Source organism: Drosophila mauritiana, unplaced genomic scaffold, assembly GCF_004382145.1.
Source record: "Drosophila mauritiana strain mau12 unplaced genomic scaffold, ASM438214v1 U_18, whole genome shotgun sequence".
NCBI classification, from domain to species: Eukaryota; Metazoa; Arthropoda; class Insecta; order Diptera; family Drosophilidae; genus Drosophila; species Drosophila mauritiana.
Window position 1 is genome coordinate 6788 of NW_022881311.1, and position 26963 is coordinate 33750.

The following is a 26963-nucleotide window of genomic DNA, read 5'->3' on the forward strand; positions in this document are numbered from 1 at the left end:
TATGCCTGAACGCCTCTAAGGTCGTATCCGTGCTGGACTGCAATGATAAATAAGGGGCAATTTGCATTGTATGGCTTCTAAACCATTTAAAGTTTATAATTTATTTTATAAACGACAATGGATGTGATGCCAATGTAATTTGTAACATAGTAAATTAGGAGGATCTTCGATCACCTGATGCGCGCTAGTTACATATAAAAGCATTATTACAATGACAAAGCCTAGAATCAATTGTAAACGACTTTTGTAACAGGCAAGGTGTTGTAAGTGGTTGAGCAGCTGCCATACTGCGATCCACTGAAGCTTATCCTTTGCTTGATGATTCGATAAATAAATGATTTTTCCTGTAGCCAAACAAACACCTCGTCATCAATTTAGTGACGCATATGATATTGTCCTATCATATAATTTTTGATATAAAGACTTTAAAGAATTATATCAAGTTGCAAATATCGTCATCATATGATAATAATTTTTGATATAAAGACTTTAAAGAATTCTATCACGTTGCCAAATACCTCGTCATCAATTTAGTGACGCATATGATATTGTCTATCATATAATTAATAAAGACTTTAATGAATTGTGTCAAGTTGCCAATCGTCATCAATTTAGTGACGCATATGATATTGTCCCTATCATATAATTTTTGATATAACTTTAAAGAATTTATCAAGTTTACCTCGTCATCAATTTAGTGACGCATATGATATTGTCCTATCATATAATTAATATAAAGACTTTAATGAATTGTGTCAAGTTGCCAAACACCTCGTCATCAATTTAGTGACGCATATGATATTGTCCCTATCATATAATTTTTGATATAAAAACTTTAAAGAATTGTATCAAGTTGCCAAGACTTTAATGAATTGTGTCAAGTTGCCAAACACCTCGTCATCAATTTAGTGACGCATATGATATTGTCCCTATCATATAATTTTTGATATAAACTTTAAAGAATTGTATCAAGTTGCCAAATACCTCGTCATCAATTTAGTGACGCATATGATATTGTCCTATCATATAATTAATATAAAGACTTTAATGAATGTGTCAAGTTGCCAAACCTCGTCATCAATTTAGTGACGCATATGATATTGTCCCTATCATATAATTTTTGATATAAACTTTAAAGAATTATCAAGTTGCCAAATACCTCGTCATCAATTTAGTGACGCATATGATATTGTCATCATATAATTAATATAAAGACTTTAATGAATTGTGTCAAGTTGCCAACTCGTCATCAATTTAGTGACGCATATGATATTGTCTATCATATAATTATATAAAGACTTTAATGATTTGTGTCACGTTGCCAAACACCTCGTCATCAATTTAGTGACGCATATGATATTGTCCCTATCATATAATTAATATAAAGACTTTTAAAGAATTGTATCAAGTTGCCAAACACCTCGTCATCAACTACTATATTATGGTTGCGCCGACCTCTCATATTGTATTCTCTTATGTCTTCATAGGATTTTGGCAATTATACGAGTAAATTAAATAATATACATATGAAAATGATTAATTATTATATGTATAAGGGAAAAAATGCTGAAATATTCCCATATTATCTTAGTATTATAGAGGAAAGACCGTTGCCGACCTCTGATATTGTTCAAAACTTATGTATTTATATGATTTTGGCAATTATATGAGTAAATTAAATAATATACATATAAAATGATTAAATATTATATGTATAAATGTATAAAGGAAAAAATGATGAAATATTCCCACATTATCTTAGTATTATAGAGGAAAGACCGTTGCTGACCTCTGATATTGTTCAAAACTTATGTATTTATATGATTTTGGCAATAATATGAGTAAATTAAATAATATACATATGAAAATGATTAATTATTATATGTATAATGTATAAGGGAAAAAATGCTGAAATATTCCCATATTATCTTAGTATTATAGAGGAAAGACCGTTGCTGACCTCTGATATTGTTCAAAACTTATGTATTTATATGATTTTGGCAATTATATGAGTAAATTAAATAATATACATATGAAAATTATTAATTATTATATGTATAGGGAAAAAATGCTGAAATATTCCCACATTCTCTTAGTATTATAGAGAAAAGCCATTATAGTGAGAGGGTATAGTAGTGTAAACGACCGGAATTACGACAGAGGGTTCAAAAACTACTATAGGTAGGCAGTGGTTGCCGACCTCTCATATTGTTCAAAACTTATGTATTCATATGATTTTGGCAATTATATGAGTAAATTAAATAATATACATATGAAATTATTAATTATTATATGTATAGGGGAAAAAATGCTGAAATATTCCCACATTCTCTTAGTATTATAGAGAAAAGCCATTATAGTGAGAGGGTATAGTAGTGTAAACGACCGGAATTACGACAGAGGGTTCAAAAACTACTATAGGTAGGCAGTGGTTGCCGACCTCTCATATTGTTCAAAACTTATGTATTCATATGATTTTGGCAATTATATGAGTAAATTAAATAATATACATATGAAATTATTAATTATTATATGTATAAGGGAAAAAATGCTGAAAATATCCCACATTCTCTTAGTATATAGAGAAAAGCCATTATAGTGAGAGGGTATAGTAGTGTAAACGACCGGAATTACGACAGAGGGTTCAAAAACTACTATAGGTAGGCAGTGGTTGCCGACCTCTCATATTGTTCAAAACTTATGTATTCATATGATTTTGGCAATAATATGAGTAAATTAAATAATATACATATGAAAATGATTAATTATTATATGTATAAGGGAAAAAATTCTGAAAATATCCCACATTCTCTAGTATTATAGAGAAAAGCCATTATAGTGAGAGGGTATAGTAGTGTAAACGACCGGAATTACGACAGAGGGTTCAAAAACTACTATAGGTAGGCAGTGGTTGCCGACCTCTCATATTGTTCAAAACTTATGTATTCATATGATTTTGGCAATAATATGAGTAAATTAAATAATATACATATGAAAATGATTAATTATTATATGTATAAGGGAAAAAATGCTGAAATATCCCACATTCTCTTAGTATTATAGAGAAAAGCCATTATAGTGAGAGGGTATAGTAGTGTAAACGACCGGAATTACGACAGAGGGTTCAAAAACTACTATAGGTAGGCAGTGGTTGCCGACCTCTCATATTGTTCAAAACTTATGTATTCATATGATTTTGGCAATAATATGGAGTAAATTAAATAATATACATATGAAAATGATTATTATTATATGTATAAGGGAAAAAATGCTGAAAATATCCCACATTCTTTAGTATTATAGAGAAAGCCATTATAGTGAGAGGGTATGTAGTGTAAACGACCGGAATTACGAACAGAGGGGTTCAAAAAATACTATAGTAGGAGTGGTTGCCGACCTCTCATATTGTTCAAAACTTATGTATTCATATGATTTTGGCAATAATATGAGTAAATTAAATAATATAATATGAAAATGATTAATTATTATATGTATAAGGGAAAAATAATCATATTATATATGAATAATGGAAAAAAAATGAAATGTTCCTATAATCTCTTAATATATAAGAGAATAGCCCGTATGTTGGGTGGCAAACGGAATTGAAAATACCCGCTTTGAGGACAGCGGGTTCAAAAACTACTATAGGTAGGCAGTGGTTGCCGACCTCCGCATTTATCGAAATATTTATTTCGGATTATGTTTATATTGGTTACATACAATAAAGTATATTATTATCCGTACAAATTTGTTTCTCAGTTCTATAGAACACGGGACTTGGCTCCGCGGATAATAGGAATATACGCTTTATAGATAATATCGTTGAAACAAAAGTCAAGTTTCTATTATATATAGAATAACAAATCGTTTCCATATATTATCGTTAATTTTTGGAGGCAGGCAAATATTAATTTATTACCTGCCGTATAGTTGGATTATTATATCGTTACGGTATAATACAAATATGGATTCTTATGAAAGAAATATAAAATTATATATTAAATGTGGAAATATTATCATATTTGGTTTTATGTTATATATTACCAGAGATATATATGAAAAGAGATAAATTTTAAATTTATCTTCAAAATGCAAATGATTTAACTTAATATTTATATTGGTTAAACAAAAATTGTACATGTGTGGATACAATAATTATGTATGTTGGAAATAAAATGATATTTTATAATGAAATATGTATGTATAAAAAGATAAAATTATAGAAATATATATATTACAATAATTAGATGAAATTCTTGTTATATTGGTAAAACAAGTATAAATTAAAAATGAAAATATGGATTACGAATGCTATATAAAAATGGCCGTAATCGAATGGATTTTTTTACTTATATATTTAAAATTTTACCCAAAGGCGAAATATTGAATTTTATTCAATATAATAAAAATCATGGAATTATATAAAGTGAAAAATCTATATATCTATATATCTATTATATTGCTTATTTCGATTCAAAATATATGAATGGAATATGAAGGAAAAACATTATTCTGGTTGATCCTGCCAGTAGTTATATGCTTGTCTCAAAGATTAAGCCATGCATGTCTAAGTACACACGAATTAAAAGTGAAACCGCAAAAGGCTCATTATATCAGTTATGGTTCCTTAGATCGTTAACAGTTACTTGGATAACTGTGGTAATTCTAGAGCTAATACATGCAATTAAAACATGAACCTTATGGGACATGTGCTTTTATTAGGCTAAAACCAAGCGATCGCAAGATCGTTATATTGGTTGAACTCTAGATAACATGCAGATCGTATGGTCTTGTACCGACGACAGATCTTTCAAATGTCTGCCCTATCAACTTTTGATGGTAGTATCTAGGACTACCATGGTTGCAACGGGTAACGGGGAATCAGGGTTCGATTCCGGAGAGGGAGCCTGAGAAACGGCTACCACATCTAAGGAAGGCAGCAGGCGCGTAAATTACCCACTCCCAGCTCGGGGAGGTAGTGACGAAAAATAACAATACAGGACTCATATCCGAGGCCCTGTAATTGGAATGAGTACACTTTAAATCCTTTAACAAGGACCAATTGGAGGGCAAGTCTGGTGCCAGCAGCCGCGGTAATTCCAGCTCCAATAGCGTATATTAAAGTTGTTGCGGTTAAAACGTTCGTAGTTTGAACTTGTGCTTCATACGGGTAGTACAACTTACAATTGTGGTTAGTACTATACCTTTATGTATGTAAGCGTATTACCGGTGGAGTTCTTATATGTGATTAAATACTTGTATTTTTTCATATGTTCCTCCTATTTAAAAACCTGCACTAGTGCTCTTAAACGAGTGTTATTGTGGGCCGGTACTATTACTTTGAACAAATTAGAGTGCTTAAAGCAGGCTTCAAATGCCTGAATATTCTGTGCATGGGATAATGAAATAAGACCTCTGTTCTGCTTTCATTGGTTTTCAGATCAAGAGGTAATGATTAATAGAAGCAGTTTGGGGGCATTAGTATTACGACGCGAGAGGTGAAATTCTTGGACCGTCGTAAGACTAACTTAAGCGAAAGCATTTGCCAAAGATGTTTTCATTAATCAAGAACGAAAGTTAGAGGTTCGAAGGCGATCAGATACCGCCCTAGTTCTAACCATAAACGATGCCAGCTAGCAATTGGGTGTAGCTACTTTTATGGCTCTCTCAGTCGCTTCCCGGGAAACCAAAGCTTTTGGGCTCCGGGGGAAGTATGGTTGCAAAGCTGAAACTTAAAGGAATTGACGGAAGGGCACCACCAGGAGTGGAGCCTGCGGCTTAATTTGACTCAACACGGGAAACTTACCAGGTCCGAACATAAGTGTGTAAGACAGATTGATAGCTCTTTCTCGAATCTATGGGTGGTGGTGCATGGCCGTTCTTAGTTCGTGGAGTGATTTGTCTGGTTAATTCCGATAACGAACGAGACTCAAATATATTAAATAGATATCTTCAGGATTATGGTGCTGAAGCTTATGTAGCCTTCATTCATGGTGGCAGTAAAATGTTTATTGTGTTTGAATGTGTTTATGTAAGTGGAGCCGTACCTGTTGGTTTGTCCCATTATAAGGACACTAGCTTCTTAAATGGACAAATTGCGTCTAGCAATAATGAGATTGAGCAATAACAGGTCTGTGATGCCCTTAGATGTCCTGGGCTGCACGCGCGCTACAATGAAAGTATCAACGTGTATTTCCTAGACCGAGAGGTCCGGGTAAACCGCTGAACCACTTTCATGCTTGGGATTGTGAACTGAAACTGTTCACATGAACTTGGAATTCCCAGTAAGTGTGAGTCATTAACTCGCATTGATTACGTCCCTGCCCTTTGTACACACCGCCCGTCGCTACTACCGATTGAATTATTTAGTGAGGTCTCCGGACGTGATCACTGTGACGCCTTGCGTGTTACGGTTGTTTCGCAAAAGTTGACCGAACTTGATTATTTAGAGGAAGTAAAAGTCGTAACAAGGTTTCCGTAGGTGAACCTGCGGAAGGATCATTATTGTATAATATCCTTATCGTTAATAAACATTTGTTATAATACAAATAAATACAATTTACCAAAATAAAAATATTACAAAATGATTCCACGGAATCAAAAGTTAAAGTCAAAATAAAATGAAGATGGCTTTTATTTTATATGTGGGGCTTGGCAACCTCATAAAAAGACTTTAACATTATTAATGTTGTTGTGCGTATTTGTGGCAGTACCTACTACAACAATGGCGTTTCCTATAAAAAAATTCTCGAAAATGGAAATCGAAGAAACTGAACAAAATTTGAAAGTAGAAGTCGAATTAAAATTAAAATAATTTTGAATGTGGTATTCAAAATAAGTGTGTGTGTATATGGACCATAATATACACGCGTTGCGAATATGTATTGTTCATCTATGTTATGAGCATACGTTGGCTAATGCAACAACCTAAAATATACAATGTTTGTACCTGTCATCCATCAGGTTAATGTTTTATATAAATTTTGCAGTATGTGTCACCCAAAATAGCAAACCATAACCAGATTTTTATGATACATAATGCTTATATGAAACTAAGACATATCGCAACATTTATTTTTAGGTATAAAAATAAATTTATTGAAGGAATTGATATATGCCAGTAAAATGGTGTATTTTTAATTTCTTTCAATAAAAACAATATTGATATTATATAAAAATGAATTATAAAACTCTAAGCGGTGGATCACTCGGCTCATGGGTCGATGAAGAACGCAGCAAACTGTGCGTCATCGTGTGAACTGCAGGACACATGAACATCGACATTTTGAACGCATATCGCAGTCCATGCTGTTATGTACTTTAATTAATTTTATAGTGCTGCTTGGACTACATATGGTTGAGGGTTGTAAGACTATGCTAATTAAGTTGTTTATAAATTTTTTATAAGCATATGGTATATTATTGGATTAAATAATGATTTTATTCATAATATTAAAAAAGAAATGAAAAACATTATCTCACATTTGAATGTGAAAAACGAAGAGAAATATTTTCTTTTTCAATCAAATAATACTGAGAAATGTCTAGCATAAAAATTGAAATATTTTTCATCTAGAATTGTCTCTTATTAATGATTCGGAAAAAGAAAAATCTTGGTTTTGTTATTATTCTTCGTTGGTTCGTTAAATGGATAAAAAATAACTTTGCTTACAAGAACTATTGGAACTATTTATAACGAATTTAATTGATTGTTTTATCATTTATATATAAAGAATTTATGGCAAAAAATAGTTATATATACAACCTCAACTCATATGGGACTACCCCCTGAATTTAAGCATATTAATTAGGGGAGGAAAAGAAACTAACAAGGATTTTCTTAGTAGCGGCGAGCGAAAAGAAAACAGTTCAGCACTAAGTCACTTTGTCTATATGGCAAATGTGAGATGCAGTGTATGGAGCGTCAATATTCTAGTATGAGAAATTAATGATTTAAGTCCTTCTTAAATGAGGCCATTTACCCATAGAGGGTGCCAGGCCCGTATAACGTTAATGATTACTAGATGATGTTTCCAAAGAGTCGTGTTGCTTGATAGTGCAGCACTAAGTGGGTGGTAAACTCCATCTAAAACTAAATATAACCATGAGACCGATAGTAAACAAGTACCGTGAGGGAAAGTTGAAAAGAACTCTGAATAGAGAGTTAAACAGTACGTGAAACTGCTTAGAGGTTAAGCCCGATGAACCTGAATATCCGTTATGGAAAATTCATCATTAAAATTGTAATATTTAAATAATATTATTAAGAATAATGTGCATTTTTTCCATATAAGGACATTGTAATCTATTAGCATATCCCAAATTTATCATAAAATATAACTTATAGTTTATTCCAATTAAATTGCTTGCATTTTAACACAGAATAAATGTTATTAATTTGATAAAGTGCTGATAGATTTATATTATTACAGAGCGTTAATTTTTCGGAATTATATAATGGCATAATTATCATTGATTTTTGTGTTTATTATATGCTCTTGTATGATTAACAATGCGAAAGATTCAGGATACCTTCGGGACCCGTCTTGAAACACGGACCAAGGAGTCTAACATATGTGCAAGTTATTGGGATGTAAACCTAATAGCGTAATTAACTTGACTAATAATGGGATTAGTTTTTTAGCTATTTATAGCTAATTAACACAATCCCGGGGCGTTCTATATAGTTATGTATAATGTAATTTATATTATTTATGCCTCTAACTGGAACGTACCTTGAGCATATATGCTGTGACCGAAAGATGGCGATCGGGAACCGACTGAACAATTTTGTTGGACCCCTGGTGCAATAAAATTTAAAAAAACAACTTTAGAAGGCTTGGCAGAAAACGATGGTTATACTGAAATAAGGGTGCTTGTCGTCGGTATTAAGCGAACCAGTATAGATTTCGTGTGACGTTTGAGTTACGAGTTAAAAAATCAGCATGCTTTGAATTGCTACATGTACATAGCGCTTCTAAAGGTTGATACATGTTGTGGGTGTTCAATCCCTTCAGTGTTAAACAAGTTTTGAAAAGATCTACTATCTAGCGAAACCACAGCCAAGGGAACGGGCTTGGAATAATTAGCGGGGAAAGAAGACCCTTTTGAGCTTGACTCTAATCTGGCAGTGTAAGGAGACATAAGAGGTGTAGAATAAGTGGGAGATATTAGACCTCGGTTTGGTATCGTCAATGAAATACCACTACTCTTATTGTTTCCTTACTTACTTGATTAAATGGAACGTGTATCATTTCTAGCCATTATACGGATATATTTATTATATCTTATGGTATTGGGTTTTGATGCAAGCTTCTTGATCAAAGTATCACGAGTTTGTTATATAATCGCAAACAAATTCTTTAATAAAACGATGCATTTATGTATTTTTGATTTGAAAATTTGGTATAACTCCAATTACTCAGGTATGATCCAATTCAAGGACATTGCCAGGTAGGGAGTTTGACTGGGGCGGTACATCTCTCAAATAATAACGGAGGTGTCCCAAGGCCAGCTCAGTGCGGACAGAAACCACATAGAGCAAAAGGGCAAATGCTGACTTGATCTCGGTGTTCAGTACACACAGGGACAGCAAAAGCTCGGCCTATCGATCCTTTTGGTTTAAAGAGTTTTTAACAAGAGGTGTCAGAAAAGTTACCATAGGGATAACTGGCTTGTGGCGGCCAAGCGTTCATAGCGACGTCGCTTTTTGATCCTTCGATGTCGGCTCTTCCTATCATTGTGAAGCAAAATTCACCAAGCGTTGGATTGTTCACCATGCAAGGGAACGTGAGCTGGGTTTAGACCGTCGTGAGACAGGTTAGTTTTACCCTACTAATGACAAAACGTTGTTGCGACAGCATTCCTGCGTAGTACGAGAGGAACCGCAGGTACGGACCAATGGCACAATACTTGTTCGAGAACAGTGGTATGACGCTACGTCCGTTGGATTATGCCTGAACGCCTCTAAGGTCGTATCCGTGCTGGACTGCAATGATAAATAAGGGGCAATTTGCATTGTATGGCTTCTAAACCATTTAAAGTTTATAATTTATTTTATAAACGACAATGGATGTGATGCCAATGTAATTTGTAACATAGTAAATTAGGAGGATCTTCGATCACCTGATGCCGCGCTAGTTACATATAAAAGCATTATTTAATACAATGACAAAGCCTAGAATCAATTGTAAACGACTTTTGTAACAGGCAAGGTGTTGTAAGTGGTTGAGCAGCTGCCATACTGCGATCCACTGAAGCTTATCCTTTGCTTGATGATTCGATAAATAAATGATTTTTCCTGTAGCCAAACAACCTCGTCATCAATTTAGTGACGCACATCCTCAAGTTGCGTCATCATTTAGTGACGCATATGATATTGTGCCCCAAGTGTGATATGATATTGTGACCCTACACGCCGTTGCGTCATCAATTTAGTGACGCATATGACCTATCATATAAGACTTTAATGAATTGTGTCAAGTTTCGTCATCAATTTAGTGACGCATATGATATTGTCCCTATCATATAATTTTTGATATAAAACTTTAAAGAATTGTATCAAGTTGCCAAGTCATCAATTTAGTGACGCATATGATATTGTCCTATCATATAGACTTTAATGAATTGTGTCAAGTTGCCAAACACCTCGTCATCAATTTAGTGACGCATATGATATTGTCCCTATCATATAATTTTGATATAAAACTTTAAAGAATTATATCAAGTTGCCAAATACCTCGTCATCAATTTAGTGACATATGATATTGTCCCTATCATATAATTAATATAAAGACTTTAATGAATTGTGTCAAGTTGCCAAACACCTCGTCATCAATTTAGTGACGCATATGATATTGTCCCTATCATATAATTTTTGATATAAAACTTTAAAGAATTGTATCAAGTTGCCAAATACCTCGTCATCAATTTAGTGACGCATATGATATTGTCCTATCATATAATTAATATAAAGACTTTAATGCAATCATCAATTTAGTGACGCATATGATATTGTCCCTATCATATAATTTTTGATATAAAACTTTAAAGAATTGTATCAAGTTGCCAAATACCGTCATCAATTTAGTGACGCATATGATATTGTCCCTATCATATAATTAATATAAAGACTTTAATGAATTGTGTCAAGTTGCCAAAGTCATCAATTTAGTGACGCATATGATATTGTCATCATATAGACTTCAAGTTGCCAAACACCTCGTCATTTAGTGACGCATATGATATTGTGATATAAAACTTTAAAGAATTATCAAGTTGCCAAACCTCGTCATCAATTTAGTGACGCATATGATATTGTCCCTATCATATAATTAATATAAAGACTTTAATGAATTGTGTCAAGTTGCCAAACACCTCGTCATCAATTTAGTGACGCATATGATATTGTCCCTATCATATAGACTTTAATGAATTGTGTCAAGTTGCCAAACACCTCGTCATCATTTAGTGACGCATATGATATTGTCCTATCATAGATATTTCAAGTTGCCAAATACCTCGTCATCAATTTAGTGACGCATATGATATTGGACTTCAAGTTTCATCACATATGATATTGTCCCTATCATATCTTTAAAGAATTTATCAAGTTGCCAAATACCTCGTCATCAATTTAGTGACGCATATGATATTATCATATAATTAATATAAAGACTTTAATGAATTGTGTCAAGTTGCCAAAACCTCGTCATCAATTTAGTGACGCATATGATATTGTCCCTATCATATAATCTTTAAAGAATTATCAAGTTGCCAAATACCTCGTCATCAATTTAGTGACGCATATGATCATATACTCAAAGGCCGTCAAAGTCATCAATTTAGTGACGCATATGATATATCATATAATTAATATAAAGAAAGAATTGTATCAAGTTGCCAAACACCTCGTCATCAACTACTATATTATGGTTGCGCCGACCTCTCATATTGTATTCTCTTATGTCTTCATAGGATTTTGGCAATTATACGAGTAAATTAAATAATATGAAAATGATTAATTATTATATGTATAAGGGAAAAAATGCTGAAATATTCCCATATTATCTTAGTATTATAGAGGAAAGACCGTTGCCCCTCTGATATTGTTCAAAACTTATGTATTTATATGATTTTGGCAATTATATGAGTAAATTAAATAATACATATAAAATGATTAAATATTATATGTATAAATGTATAAAGGAAAAAATGATGAAATATTCCCACATTATCTTAGTATTATAGAGGAAAGACCGTTGCTGACCTCTGATATTGTTCAAAACTTATGTATTTATATGATTTTGGCAATAATATGAGTAAATTAAATAATATACATATGAAAATGATTAATTATTATATGTATAAATGTATAAGGGAAAAAATGCTGAAAATATTCCCATATATCTTAGTATTATAGAGGAAAGACCGTTGCTGACCTCTGATATTGTTCAAAAACTTATGTATTTATATGATTTTGGCAATTATATGAGTAAATTAAATAATATACATATGAAAATTATTAATTATTATATGTATAGGGGAAAAAATGCTGAAATATTCCCACATTCTTAGTATTATAGAAAGCCATTATAGTGAGAGGGTATAGTAGTGTAAACGACCGGAATTACGACAGAGGGTTCAAAAACTACTATAGGTAGGCAGTGGTTGCCGACCTCTCATATTGTTCAAAACTTATGTATTCATATGATTTTGGCAATTATATGAGTAAATTAAATAATATACATATGAAAATTATTAATTATTATATGTATAGGGGAAAAAATGCTGAAATATTCCCACATTCTCTTAGTATTATAGAGAAAAGCCATTATAGTGAGAGGGTATAGTAGTGTAAACGACCGGAATTACGACAGAGGGTTCAAAAACTACTATAGGTAGGCAGTGGTTGCCGACCTCTCATATTGTTCAAAACTTATGTATTCATATGATTTTGGCAATTATATGAGTAAATTAAATAATACATATGAAAATTATTAATTATTATATGTATAAGGGAAAAAATGCTGAAAATATCCCACATTCTCTTAGTATAATAGAGAAAAGCCATTATAGTGAGAGGGTATAGTAGTGTAAACGACCGGAATTACGACAGAGGGTTCAAAAACTACTATAGGTAGGCAGTGGTTGCCGACCTCTCATATTGTTCAAAACTTATGTATTCATATGATTTTGGCAATAATATGAGTAAATTAAATAATATACATATGAAAATGATTAATTATTATATGTATAAGGGAAAAAATTCTGAAAATATCCCATTCTTTAGTATTATAGAGAAAAGCCATTATAGTGAGAGGGTATAGTAGTGTAAACGACCGGAATTTACGACAGAGGGTTCAAAAACTACTATAGGTAGGCAGTGGTTGCCGACCTCTCATATTGTTCAAAACTTATGTATTCATATGATTTTGGCAATAATATGAGTAAATTAAATAATACATATGAAAATGATTAATTATTATATGTATAAGGGAAAAAATGCTGAAAATATCCCACATTCTCTTAGTATTATAGAGAAAAGCCATTATAGTGAGAGGGTATAGTAGTGTAAACGACCGGAATTACGACAGAGGGTTCAAAAACTACTATAGGTAGGCAGTGGTTTGCCGACCTCTCATATTGTTCAAAACTTATGTATTCATATGATTTGGCAATAATATGAGTAAATTAAATAATATACATATGAAAATGATTAATTATTATATGTATAAGGGAAAAAATGCTGAAAATATCCCACATTCTCTTAGTATTATAGAGAAAAGCCATTATAGTGAGAGGGTATAGTAGTGTAAACGACCGGAATTACGACAGAGGGTTCAAAAACTACTATAGGTAGGCAGTGGTTGCCGACCTCTCATATTGTTCAAAACTTATGTATTCATATGATTTTGGCAATAATATGAGTAAATTAAATAATATACATATGAAAATGATTAATTATTATATGTATAAGGGAAAAAATAATCATATTATATATGAATAATGGAAAAAAAATGAAATGTTCCTATAATCTCTTAATATATAAGAGAATAGCCCGTATGTTGGGTGGCAAACGGAATTGAAAATACCCGCTTTGAGGAGCGGGTTCAAAAACTACTATAGGTAGGCAGTGGTTGCCGACCTCCCGCATTATTCGAAATATTTATTTCGGATTATGTTTATATTGGTTACATACAATAAAGTATATTATTATCCGTACAAATTTGTTTCTCAGTTCTATAGAACACGGGACTTGGCTCCGCGGATAATAGGAATATACGCTTTATAGATAATATCGTTGAAACAAAAGTCAAGTTTCTATTATATATAGAATAACAAATCGTTTCCATATATTATCGTTAATTTTTGGAGGCAGGCAAATATTAATTTATTACCTGCCGTATAGTTGGATTATTATATCGTTACGGTATAATACAAATATGGATTCTTATGAAAGAAATATAAAATTATATATTAAATGTGGAAATATTATCATATGCGCTTGGTTTTATGTTATATATTACCAGAGATATATGAAAAGAGATAAATTTTAAATTTATCTTCAAAATGCAAATGATTTAACTTAATATTTATATTGGTTAAACAAAAATTGTACATGTGTGGATACAATAATTATGTATGTTGGAAATAAAATGATATTTTATAATGAAATATGTATGTATAAAAAGATAAAATTATAGAAATATATATATTACAATAATTAGATGAAATTCTTGTTATATTGGTAAAACAAGTATAAATTAAAAATGAAAATATGGATTACGAATGCTATATAAAAATGGCCGTAATCGAATGGATTTTTTTACTTATATATTTAAAATTTTACCCAAAGGCGAAATATTGAATTTTATTCAATATAATAAAAATCATGGAATTATATAAAGTGAAAAATCTATATATCTATATATCTATTATATTGCTTATTTCGATTCAAAATATATGAATGGAATATGAAGGAAAAACATTATTCTGGTTGATCCTGCCAGTAGTTATATGCTTGTCTCAAAGATTAAGCCATGCATGTCTAAGTACACACGAATTAAAAGTGAAACCGCAAAAGGCTCATTATATCAGTTATGGTTCCTTAGATCGTTAACAGTTACTTGGATAACTGTGGTAATTCTAGAGCTAATACATGCAATTAAAATGAACCTTATGGGACATGTGCTTTTATTAGGCTAAAACCAAGCGATCGCAAGATCGTTATATTGGTTGAACTCTAGATAACATGCAGATCGTATGGTCTTGTACCGACGACAGATCTTTCAAATGTCTGCCCTATCAACTTTTGATGGTAGTATCTAGGACTACCATGGTTGCAACGGGTAACGGGGAATCAGGGTTCGATTCCGGAGAGGGAGCCTGAGAAACGGCTACCACATCTAAGGAAGGCAGCAGGCGCGTAAATTACCCACTCCCAGCTCGGGGAGGTAGTGACGAAAAATAACAATACAGGACTCATATCCGAGGCCCTGTAATTGGAATGAGTACACTTTAAATCCTTTAACAAGGACCAATTGGAGGGCAAGTCTGGTGCCAGCAGCCGCGGTAATTCCAGCTCCAATAGCGTATATTAAAGTTGTTGCGGTTAAAACGTTCGTAGTTGAACTTGTGCTTCATACGGGTAGTACAACTTACAATTGTGGTTAGTACTATACCTTTATGTATGTAAGCGTATTACCGGTGGAGTTCTTATATGTGATTAAATACTTGTATTTTTTCATATGTTCCTCCTATTTAAAAACCTGCACTAGTGCTCTTAAACGAGTGTTATTGTGGGCCGGTACTATTACTTTGAACAAATTAGAGTGCTTAAAGCAGGCTTCAAATGCCTGAATATTCTGTGCATGGGATAATGAAATAAGACCTCTGTTCTGCTTTCATTGGTTTTCAGATCAAGAGGTAATGATTAATAGAAGCAGTTTGGGGGCATTAGTATTACGACGCGAGAGGTGAAATTCTTGGACCGTCGTAAGACTAACTTAAGCGAAAGCATTTGCCAAATGTTTTCATTAATCAAGAACGAAAGTTAGAGGTTCGAAGGCGATCAGATACCGCCCTAGTTCTAACCATAAACGATGCCAGCTAGCAATTGGGTGTAGCTACTTTTATGGCTCTCTCAGTCGCTTCCCGGGAAACCAAAGCTTTTGGGCTCCGGGGGAAGTATGGTTGCAAAGCTGAAACTTAAAGGAATTGACGGAAGGGCACCACCAGGAGTGGAGCCTGCGGCTTAATTTGACTCAACACGGGAAAACTTACCAGGTCCGAACATAAGTGTGTAAGACAGATTGATAGCTCTTTCTCGAATCTATGGGTGGTGGTGCATGGCCGTTCTTAGTTCGTGGAGTGATTTGTCTGGTTAATTCCGATAACGAACGAGACTCAAATATATTAAATAGATATCTTCAGGATTATGGTGCTGAAGCTTATGTAGCCTTCATTCATGGTGGCAGTAAAATGTTTATTGTGTTTGAATGTGTTTATGTAAGTGGAGCCGTACCTGTTGGTTTGTCCCATTATAAGGACACTAGCTTCTTAAATGGACAAATTGCGTCTAGCAATAATGAGATTGAGCAATAACAGGTCTGTGATGCCCTTAGATGTCCTGGGCTGCACGCGCGCTACAATGAAAGTATCAACGTGTATTTCCTAGACCGAGAGGTCCGGGTAAACCGCTGAACCACTTTCATGCTTGGGATTGTGAACTGAAACTGTTCACATGAACTTGGAATTCCCAGTAAGTGTGAGTCATTAACTCGCATTGATTACGTCCTGCCCTTTGTACACACCGCCCGTCGCTACTACCGATTGAATTATTTAGTGAGGTCTCCGGACGTGATCACTGTGACGCCTTGCGTGTTACGGTTGTTTCGCAAAAGTTGACCGAACTTGATTATTTAGAGGAAGTAAAAGTCGTAACAAGGTTTCCGTAGGTGAACCTGCGGAAGGATCATTATTGTATAATATCCTTATCGTTAATAAACATTTGTTATAATACAAATAAATACAATTTACCAAAATAAAAATATTACAAAATGATTCCACGGAATCAAAAGTTAAAGTCAAAATAAAATGAAGATGGCTTTTATTTTATATGTGGGGCTTGGCAACCTCATAAAAAGACTTTAACATTATTAATGTTGTTGTGCGTATTTGTGGCAGTACCTACTACAACAATGGCGTTTCCTATAAAAACAAATTCTCGAAAATGGAAATCGAAGAAACTGAACAAAATTTGAAAGTAGAAGTCGAATTAAAATTAAAATAATTTTGAATGTGGTATTCAAAATAAGTGTGTGTGTATATGGACCATAATATACACGCGTTGCGAATATGTATTGTTCATCTATGTTATGAGCATACGTTGGCTAATGCAACAACCTAAAATATACAATGTTTGTACCTGTCATCCATCAGGTTAATGTTTTATATAAATTTTGCAGTATGTGTCACCCAAAATAGCAAACCATAACCAGATTTTTATGATACATAATGCTTATATGAAACTAAGACATATCGCAACATTTATTTTTAGGTATAAAAATAAATTTATTGAAGGAATTGATATATGCCAGTAAAATGGTGTATTTTTAATTTCTTTCAATAAAAACAATATTGATATTATATAAAAATGAATTATAAAACTCTAAGCGGTGGATCACTCGGCTCATGGGTCGATGAAGAACGCAGCAAACTGTGCGTCATCGTGTGAACTGCAGGACACATGAACATCGACATTTTGAACGCATATCGCAGTCCATGCTGTTATGTACTTTAATTAATTTTATAGTGCTGCTTGGACTACATATGGTTGAGGGTTGTAAGACTATGCTAATTAAGTTGTTTATAAATTTTTTATAAGCATATGGTATATTATTGGATTAAATAATGATTTATTCATAATATTAAAAAAGAAATGAAAAACATTATCTCACATTTGAATGTGAAAAACGAAGAGAAATATTTTCTTTTTCAATCAAATAATACTGAGAAATGTCTAGCATAAAAAATTGAAATATTTTTCATCTAGAATTGTCTCTTATTAATGATTCGGAAAAAGAAAAATCTTGGTTTTGTTATTATTCTTCGTTGGTTCGTTAAATGGATAAAAAAACTTTGCTTACAAGAACTATTGGAACTATTTATAACGAATTTAATTGATTGTTTTATCATTTATATATAAAGAATTTATGGCAAAAATAGTTATATATACAACCTCAACTCATATGGGACTACCCCCTGAATTTAAGCATATTAATTAGGGGAGGAAAAGAAACTAACAAGGATTTTCTTAGTAGCGGCGAGCGAAAAGAAAACAGTTCAGCACTAAGTCACTTTGTCTATATGGCAAATGTGAGATGCAGTGTATGGAGCGTCAATATTCTAGTATGAGAAATTAATGATTTAAGTCCTTCTTAAATGAGGCCATTTACCCATAGAGGGTGCCAGGCCCGTATAACGTTAATGATTACTAGATGATGTTTCCAAAGAGTCGTGTTGCTTGATAGTGCAGCACTAAGTGGGTGGTAAACTCCATCTAAAACTAAATATAACCATGAGACCGATAGTAAACAAGTACCGTGAGGGAAAGTTGAAAAGAACTCTGAATAGAGAGTTAAACAGTACGTGAAACTGCTTAGGTTAAAGCCCGATGAACCTGAATATCCGTTATGGAAAATTCATCATTAAAATTGTAATATTTAAATAATATTATTAAGAATAATGTGCATTTTTTCCATATAAGGACATTGTAATCTATTAGCATATCCCAAATTTATCATAAAATATAACTTATAGTTTATTCCAATTAAATTGCTTGCATTTTAACACAGAATAAATGTTATTAATTTGATAAAGTGCTGATAGATTTATATTATTACAGAGCGTTAATTTTTTCGGAATTATATAATGGCATAATTATCATTGATTTTTTGTGTTATTATATGCTCTTGTATGATTAACAATGCGAAAGATTCAGGATACCTTCGGGACCCGTCTTGAAACACGGACCAAGTCTAACATATGTGCAAGTTATTGGGATGTAAACCTAATAGCGTAATTAACTTGACTAATAATGGGATTAGTTTTTTAGCTATTTATAGCTAATTAACAAATCCCGGGGCGTTCTATATAGTTATGTATAATGTATATTTATTATTTATGCCTCTAACTGGAACGTACCTTGAGCATATATGCTGTGACCCGAAAGATGGTGAACTATACTTGATCAGGTTGAAGTCAGGGGAAACCCTGATGGAAGACCGAAACAGTTCTGACGTGCAAATCGATTGTCAGAATTGAGTATAGGGGCGAAAGACCAATCGAACCATCTAGTAGCTGGTTCCTTCCGAAGTTTCCCTCAGGATAGCTGGTGCATTTTAATATTATATAAAATAATCTTATCTGGTAAAGCGAATGATTAGAGGCCTTAGGGTCGAAACGATCTTAACCTATTCTCAAACTTTAAATGGGTAAGAACCTTAACTTTTGATATGAAGTTCAAGGTTATGATATAATGTGCCCAGTGGGCCACTTTTGGTAAGCAGAACTGGCGCTGTGGGATGAACCAACGTAATGTTACGGTGCCCAAATTAACAACTCATGCAGATACCATGAAAGGCGTTGGTTGCTTAAAACAGCAGGACGGTGATCATGGAAGTCGAAATCCGCTAAGGAGTGTGTAACAACTCACCTGCCGAAGCAACTAGCCCTTAAAATGGATGGCGCTTAAGTTGTATACCTATACATTACCGCTAAAGTAGATGATTTATATTACTTGTGATATAAATTTTGAAACTTTAGTGAGTAGGAAGGTACAATGGTATGCGTAGAAGTGTTTGGCGTAAGCCTGCATGGAGCTGCCATTGGTACAGATCTTGGTGGTAGTAGCAAATAATCGAATGAGACCTTGGAGGACTGAAGTGGAGAAGGGTTTCGTGTGAACAGTGGTTGATCACGAGTTAGTCGGTCCTAAGTTCAAGGCGAAAGCCGAAAATTTTCAAGTAAAACAAAAATGCCTAACTATATAAACAAAGCGAATATAATACACTTGAATAATTTTGAACGAAAGGGAATACGGTTCCAATTCCGTAACCTGTTGAGTATCCGTTTGTTATTAAATATGGGCCTCGTGCTCATCCTGGCAACAGGAACGACCATAAAGAAGCCGTCGAGAGATATCGGAAGAGTTTTCTTTTCTGTTTTATAGCCGTACTACCATGGAAGTCTTTCGCAGAGAGATATGGTAGATGGGCTAGAAGCATGACATATACTGTTGTGTCGATATTTTCTCCTCGGACCTTGAAAATTTATGGTGGGGACACGCAAACTTCTCAAGGGCCGTACCAATATCCGCAGCTGGTCTCCAAGGTGAAGAGTCTCTAGTCGATAGAATAATGTAGGTAAGGGAAGTCGGCAAATTAGATCCGTAACTTCGGGATAAGGATTGGCTCTGAAGATTGAGATAGTCGGGCTTGATTGGGAAACAATAACATGGTTTATGTGCTCGTTCTGGGTAAATAGAGTTTCTAGCATTTATGTTAGTTACTTGTTCCCCGGATAGTTTAGTTACGTAGCCAATTGTGGAACTTTCTTGCTAAAATTTTTAAGAATACTATTTGGTTAAACCAATTAGTTCTTATCAATTATAACGATTATCAATTAACAATCAATTCAGAACTGGCACGGACTTGGGGAATCCGACTGTCTAATTAAAACAAAGCATTGTGATGGCCCTAGCGGGTGTTGACACAATGTGATTTCTGCCCAGTGCTCTGAATGTCAAAGTGAAGAAATTCAAGTAAGCGCGGGTCAACGGCGGGAGTAACTATGACTCTCTTAAGGTAGCCAAATGCCTCGTCATCTAATTAGTGACGCGCATGAATGGATTAACGAGATTCCTACTGTCCCTATCTACTATCTAGCGAGCAAGGGAACGGGCTTGGAATAATTAGCGGGGAAAGAAGACCCTTTTGAGCTTGACTCTAATCTGGCAGTGTAAGGAGACATAAGAGGTGTAGAATAAGTGGGAGATATTAGACCTCGGTTTGGTATCGTCAATGAAATACCACTACTCTTATTGTTTCCTTACTTACTTGATTAAATGGAACGTGTATCATTTCCTAGCCATTATACGGATATATTTATTATATCTTATGGTATTGGGTTTTGATGCAAGCTTCTTGATCAAAGTATCACGAGTTTGTTATATAATCGCAAACAAATTCTTTAATAAAACGATGCATTTATGTATTTTTGATTTGAAAATTTGGTATAACTCCAATTACTCAGGTATGATCCAATTCAAGGACATTGCCAGGTAGGGAGTTTGACTGGGGCGGTACATCTCTCAAATAATAACGGAGGTGTCCCAAGGCCAGCTCAGTGCGGACAGAAACCACACATAGAGCAAAAGGGCAAATGCTGACTTGATCTCGGTGTTCAGTACACACAGGGACAGCAAAAGCTCGGCCTATCGATCCTTTTGGTTTAAAGAGTTTTTAACAAGAGGTGTCAGAAAAGTTACCATAGGGATAACTGGCTTGTGGCGGCCAAGCGTTCATAGCGACGTCGCTTTTTGATCCTTCGATGTCGGCTCTTCCTATCATTGTGAAGCAAAATTCACCAAGCGTTGGATTGTTCACCCCATGCAAGGGAACGTGAGCTGGGTTTAGACCGTCGTGAGACAGGTTAGTTTTACCCTACTAATGACAAAACGTTGTTGCGACAGCATTCCTGCGTAGTACGAGAGGAACCGCAGGTACGGACCAATGGCACAATACTTGTTCGAGCGAACAGTGGTATGACGCTACGTCCGTTGGATTATGCCTGAACGCCTCTAAGGTATCCGTGCTGGACTGCAATGATAAATAAGGGGCAATTTGCATTGTATGGCTTCTAAACCATTTAAAGTTTATAATTTATTTTATAAACGACAATGGATGTGATGCCAATGTAATTTGTAACATAGTAAATTAGGAGGATCTTCGATCACCTGATGCCGCGCTAGTTACATATAAAAGCATTATTTAATACAATGACAAAGCCTAGAATCAATTGTAAACGACTTTTGTAACAGGCAAGGTGTTGTAAGTGGTTGAGCAGCTGCCATACTGCGATCCACTGAAGCTTATCCTTTGCTTGATGATTCGATAAATAAATGATTTTTCCTGTAGCCAAACAAACACCTCGTCATCAATTTAGTGACGCATATGATATTGTCCCTATCATATAATTTTTGATATAAAGACTTTAAAGAATTATATCAAGTTGCCAAATACCTCGTCGTGACGCATCATCCCTTTAAAGAATTCCAAATACCTCGTCATCAATTTAGTGACGCATATGATATTGTCCCTATCATATAATTAATATAAAGACTTTAATGAATTGTGTCAAGTTGCCAAACACCTCGTCATCAATTTAGTGACGCATATGATATTGTCCCTATCATATAATCGTTGCCAAATACCTCGTCATCAATTTAGTGACGCAGTCATCATATAATTAATATAAAGACTTTAATGAATTGTGTCAAGTTGCCAAACCTCGTCATCAATTTAGTGACGCATATGATATTGTCCCTATCAGATATAAAAACTTTAAAGAATTGTATCAAGTTGCCAAATACCTCGTCGTGACGCATATGATATTGTCGACTTTAATGAATTGTGTCAAGTTGCCAAGGTTTTTTTTTTTTTTTTTTTTTTAGCGTGCGTTTATTTATTTAAAATCTGTCCTAGTGGACAATAATTAAATGGTTTTGCGGGGGAACATTAGCTTAAGGGATACTATTGTACATGTATTTGTGCGGGTTTTATATGTGTTGTCTATTGTTGTGGAAGATCGAGAGGGTGTCTCCTCATGAGACGTCTGCTTGTTTGGCTATTGTCTAACAGGTTGGTGGCGAGGTGGTTAGGGTGGTTTTCGAGCCTTTTCAGGTATCTCTCGCTGAGCCTGGAGATTTCATCAGCGACTTGTGGGATTCCAAGTTCCCTATGTATGGCGACATTCTCGTGGTAGGGATGCGCATTACAGGCAATTCTCAAGCACCTATTCTGGAACCGCTGTATACGCAGGCGATTCGTGTGGCTTGCCGTGCCCCATAGCTGTATCCCGTAGGTCCAGATGGGCTTGAGAATTGCCTTGTACACCAGGATTTTGTGGTTCTGCCTTAGCTTGGACCCTCTCCCAATAAGCCAATGCATCTGCCTCAGACGCGCATCGGCCTGTATGCGTTTGCTGACGATGTGGGGACGCCAAGTGAGCCTGCGGTCCAGGGTAAGTCCTAGGTACTTGGGTGCGGGTGCGTTGGGAATGATGACTCCGTTTAGCGTGACCGGTGGGCAGTCTCCTCTCCTTAGTGCAAATGTTGTTTGGGTAGATTTTTCCGCGTTCACTACGATGTTCCACCTGCTGAGCCAGGGATGTAGCGCGTCCATTTGCCTTTGGATTGTTTCGGAGGCTTCTCGTGGGTCGGATGAGGAGGCGAGGAAAGCCGTGTCATCTGCATAAGTCGCTATAGTTAGGTTCCTGGAGGGGATTATGGGAAGGTCTGCGGTGTAAAGGGTGTACAGTATTGGTCCGAGCACACTGCCTTGCGGAACTCCAGCTCTGATCAGTCTGGGTAGGCTTATTGCACTTCCGCATCTGACTTGGAATGCTCTTCCCTCAGTGTAGGATTTGAGGAGGGTAAAATGGGGGCTTGGGAGGTAGGATTTGAGTTTATGGAGGAGTCCAGGATGCCAAACTCTGTCGAATGCCTGCTTCACGTCGAGCATTACAGCGCAGCAGTATTTCTTTTGCTCGAATGCCTCGAGGATCCGTTCGACTAGCCGGTGGCATTGCTCTGGTGTTCCGTGGGAGCGCCTGAAGCCAAACTGGTGATCGGGGATCAAACCAGCCTCATCCAGTACTGGCAATACTCTGCGCAAAATACTCTTTCGAGTATTTTGGAGAGGATTGCCAGCAAACTAATCGGACGATAGGAGGCGAGATTGGCTTCAGGCTTACCAGGCTTGAGGAGGACAATAACCTCTGCTCTTTTCCACTCTTCCGGGAAGTACCCTAGCCGGAAGCAGCTGTTGTAAATGCTGGCCAGCATTTGTGTGCAGCGGAATGGGAGCATTTTTAGGGCCGCCGCATCTATACGATCCAGGCCTGGAGATTTGTTGTTCTTCAGTAGAGCAATCTCCTGCGCAACTTCCTCAGGGTCGACTGGTTCCAACGGGGGACCGGGAGAGCTTGGGCTATTGAGAAACCGGGCTGTTTCAGCATGTTCTTCGGCAGTGCAGCAGTCGAACGGAGAGAAGGCGTTGTAAAGGTGTTCGGCGAAAGCTTCTGCTCTTTCAGCATCCGAACGGCACCAGGATCCATCTGCTTTGCGCACTGCGGAAACCTTTTTGGCTGGTCGTTTAATGTGGCGGGTGACGTTCCACAGATTGTGGTCTGGGTCCCCGGGAGAGAGTTCCTCGAGGAATCTGAGGAAGGAGTCCTGGCGTAGGCTGGAGATCTTGTCCTTCAACTCCTTTGTGGCGTGATTGAGCGCTGTTTTGTCTCTTGGATTGCGCGTCAAGAACCAAACTCTCCTGAGACGCCTCTTCTCAGTCACGAGTGCCGCAATTTCCGGGGACCAGAGGTGGAGGTCCCTGCTAGGTGTTCTCGCAGTCTTTGGTGGCGGTGGGCTTGCGAATTCCGCAGCGTTTTGCATCTGCCTGGTGAGATTCCCGATAGCTTCATCAATGTTCCTGGGTGTGTTGAGGATGGGGTTCGGATTGACGGTGGAGAGCATCCAGGACGCGAACTTGGCGGCGTCGGTATATTTTCCAGTGAGCCTTCTGAGCGGGGTTTTCCTGAGGACTGGCGTGTTGATTAGCACGTTTATTGCACAGTGGTCTGACAGGAGATCAGCATTTGTTGTGCAGCTGATCTTCGCATGCCCTATGCCTTTCGACACAGCAAAGTCCAGTAGGTCTGGAGTCTTGAGGGGATTCGTTGGCCAGTGAGTGGGCTCGCCAGTGGAGTGGCAGTCCAGTCGGTGGCGTTGCAGGTACCCAAACAGAGTTTTCCCTTTGGGGTTGTTGGCGCGCGATCCCCACCAAGAATGTTTGGCGTTATAATCTCCAGCTGCTATGAAGCGGGGCCCAAAATGCTCGAAGAACTCACTGAGGTGAGATGCTGTTATGCGGTATCTGGGGGGAAAGTAGACCGCCCAATGTCTAAATCTCCTTGCGGGCTGACAATCCTGATGACAGGACATTGTGCCCAGTCTTGCTGAAACGCGGGCAGCTCTAGGTATTGAATACCGCTCCTGATGAGGATGGCTGCTCCACCGCGTGCTCTGCCAAGGATGGTCTGCATGGATGAGGTCATATCCGCTGATATTAAAGTGGGATCTGGGGGAGAAGTGGGTTTCGGCTACGAGTAGGATATCGATCTGGTGGGTCTTCAGATGGTGCTCGACTATGGCCTTGCTGTTCTGCAGGCCGTTCGCATTCCAGACGACTAGGTGGAGCTTTAGTTGCATGACTTGCTGTTGAGAAATGGTGGCCACCAGCTGTGTCATCTGGGTGAACATGCGCTCCATCATCCTTTCCATCATTCCTTCCATGCGAGCGAACATCGCTTCTATCTGACCGGAGTGTGGGGTTTCTGTTTGGGTTTGGACTGGGGTTGTGGGATTCTGCGGTGCTGCGTGCACTCCGTTGAGGGCGTCTCGGTAGCTCCTGCCAGAGGTGACGTTTGGTGATGCCACGGGCGGCGCCTTGTTAGCATTAGCGACGGGCCTTGTTTTCGGAGCAGCGAGTGCTTTGGCCCTTTTGTATGCAGGGCATCCCTTGAAAGACGCAGGATGGTCCGCCTGGCAGTGGAAGCAGCACGCTTTGTCGTCCTCCCTCTTCTCACATGCCCTCGATTCGTGAGGGCCTCCACACTTTACACATCGGTATTCCAGGAAGCAGTAACGCTGTGTATGACCGAATCCTTGGCACCTGAAGCATTGAGGCACGTCGTTGAACTTCTGCGGCGGTTCAATGGTTACTACCGACCTGCAGATCCGCTTGACTTGGTAGACGTCTTTGTTGTTGCTGGAAGGCTCCAGGTTGGCGAAGAATATTCCCAGCGGTTCTTTAGTTCTTCTGCAATGGATTGTGCAGATCTCTAACAGCGTGCCCTTGTCTGCGAGGTCTTCAATGATTTCCTCACGATCGGTGGAGTGGTGGAGTTTGATGACAACCTTGTATGCACGTTCATCTTTCGGCTGGAAAGTCCGATGCCTCTTGTTTTGGGCCACAAGTTGGAGACGCAGAGCTGTATAGGACTCTTTGTCCGGCATCATGACACGTACGTTGTTGCCATTCACGGTCTTGTAGGTAAAATTGTTCTTCGGCCTACAAGAGTCGTGATCATCTTGACGAGTGCCGAGATGTTGGTCACATCGGGGATAAAAATCGGAGGTGGCTTGATGGTCTTCGGGGTGGGCTTTGGTTTCTCGGGGTCTTGGCTTGGAATCGTCTTTAGGTCCGGGTTCGTCATCAGAGCTCTCTTGGTCGTACTCGTCTTCTTCGGTCGAGAGTAAAGCGAAGGCGTTGTTGGCGAGCTTCTTGCGCAGAGCTGCGCTAGTGCTTGGCTTATCTTCCAGCTCCTCTCCCTGTGCTTTCTTTGCCGGTTTTCGCTTTATCTCGCCCGGCTCTGTATGCGAGGTGCTTCCCTCGCTGCTGGAGCTGCTCTTGCGTGTTCTCAGAGCTTTTTGCGTGGTGTTGTTCCAAGCTTGTGGTGCGCGCGGGGGGCCTGCCAGTCCATCTTCTCCAAAGTTGATAAGGAGTGAGGAGGGGGGGGGGGGGAAGCTGGGCACCGTAAGCCGGTGAGCCAGGCAGCACGTGGCTGCTGCTTTGCAATTATACCGCTGCACTGGGTTTTTGCGCTGATAACACGCACACTCG

The 26963-nt window shown here is 36.8% G+C and overlaps 5 non-coding genes across 5 annotated transcripts; all 5 read left to right on the forward strand.

The window, feature by feature from the left end:
• The first annotated feature begins 4509 nt into the window (after positions 1–4509).
• LOC117149242 lies at positions 4510–6504 on the forward strand. Its single transcript, XR_004460143.1, has one exon. It is a non-coding gene; the product is annotated as a small subunit ribosomal RNA (ribosomal RNA).
• Positions 6505–7188: 684 nt separating this feature from the next.
• On the forward strand, positions 7189–7367 carry LOC117149240. The gene has a single exon (XR_004460141.1). It is a non-coding gene; the product is annotated as a 5.8S ribosomal RNA (ribosomal RNA).
• Positions 7368–14991: 7624 nt separating this feature from the next.
• Positions 14992–16981, forward strand: LOC117149243. Its single transcript, XR_004460144.1, has one exon. It is a non-coding gene; the product is annotated as a small subunit ribosomal RNA (ribosomal RNA).
• Positions 16982–17667: 686 nt separating this feature from the next.
• On the forward strand, positions 17668–17846 carry LOC117149241. The gene has a single exon (XR_004460142.1). It is a non-coding gene; the product is annotated as a 5.8S ribosomal RNA (ribosomal RNA).
• A 391-nt stretch (positions 17847–18237) lies between these two features.
• On the forward strand, positions 18238–22176 carry LOC117149244. Its single transcript, XR_004460145.1, has one exon. It is a non-coding gene; the product is annotated as a large subunit ribosomal RNA (ribosomal RNA).
• Positions 22177–26963: the final 4787 nt, after the last annotated feature.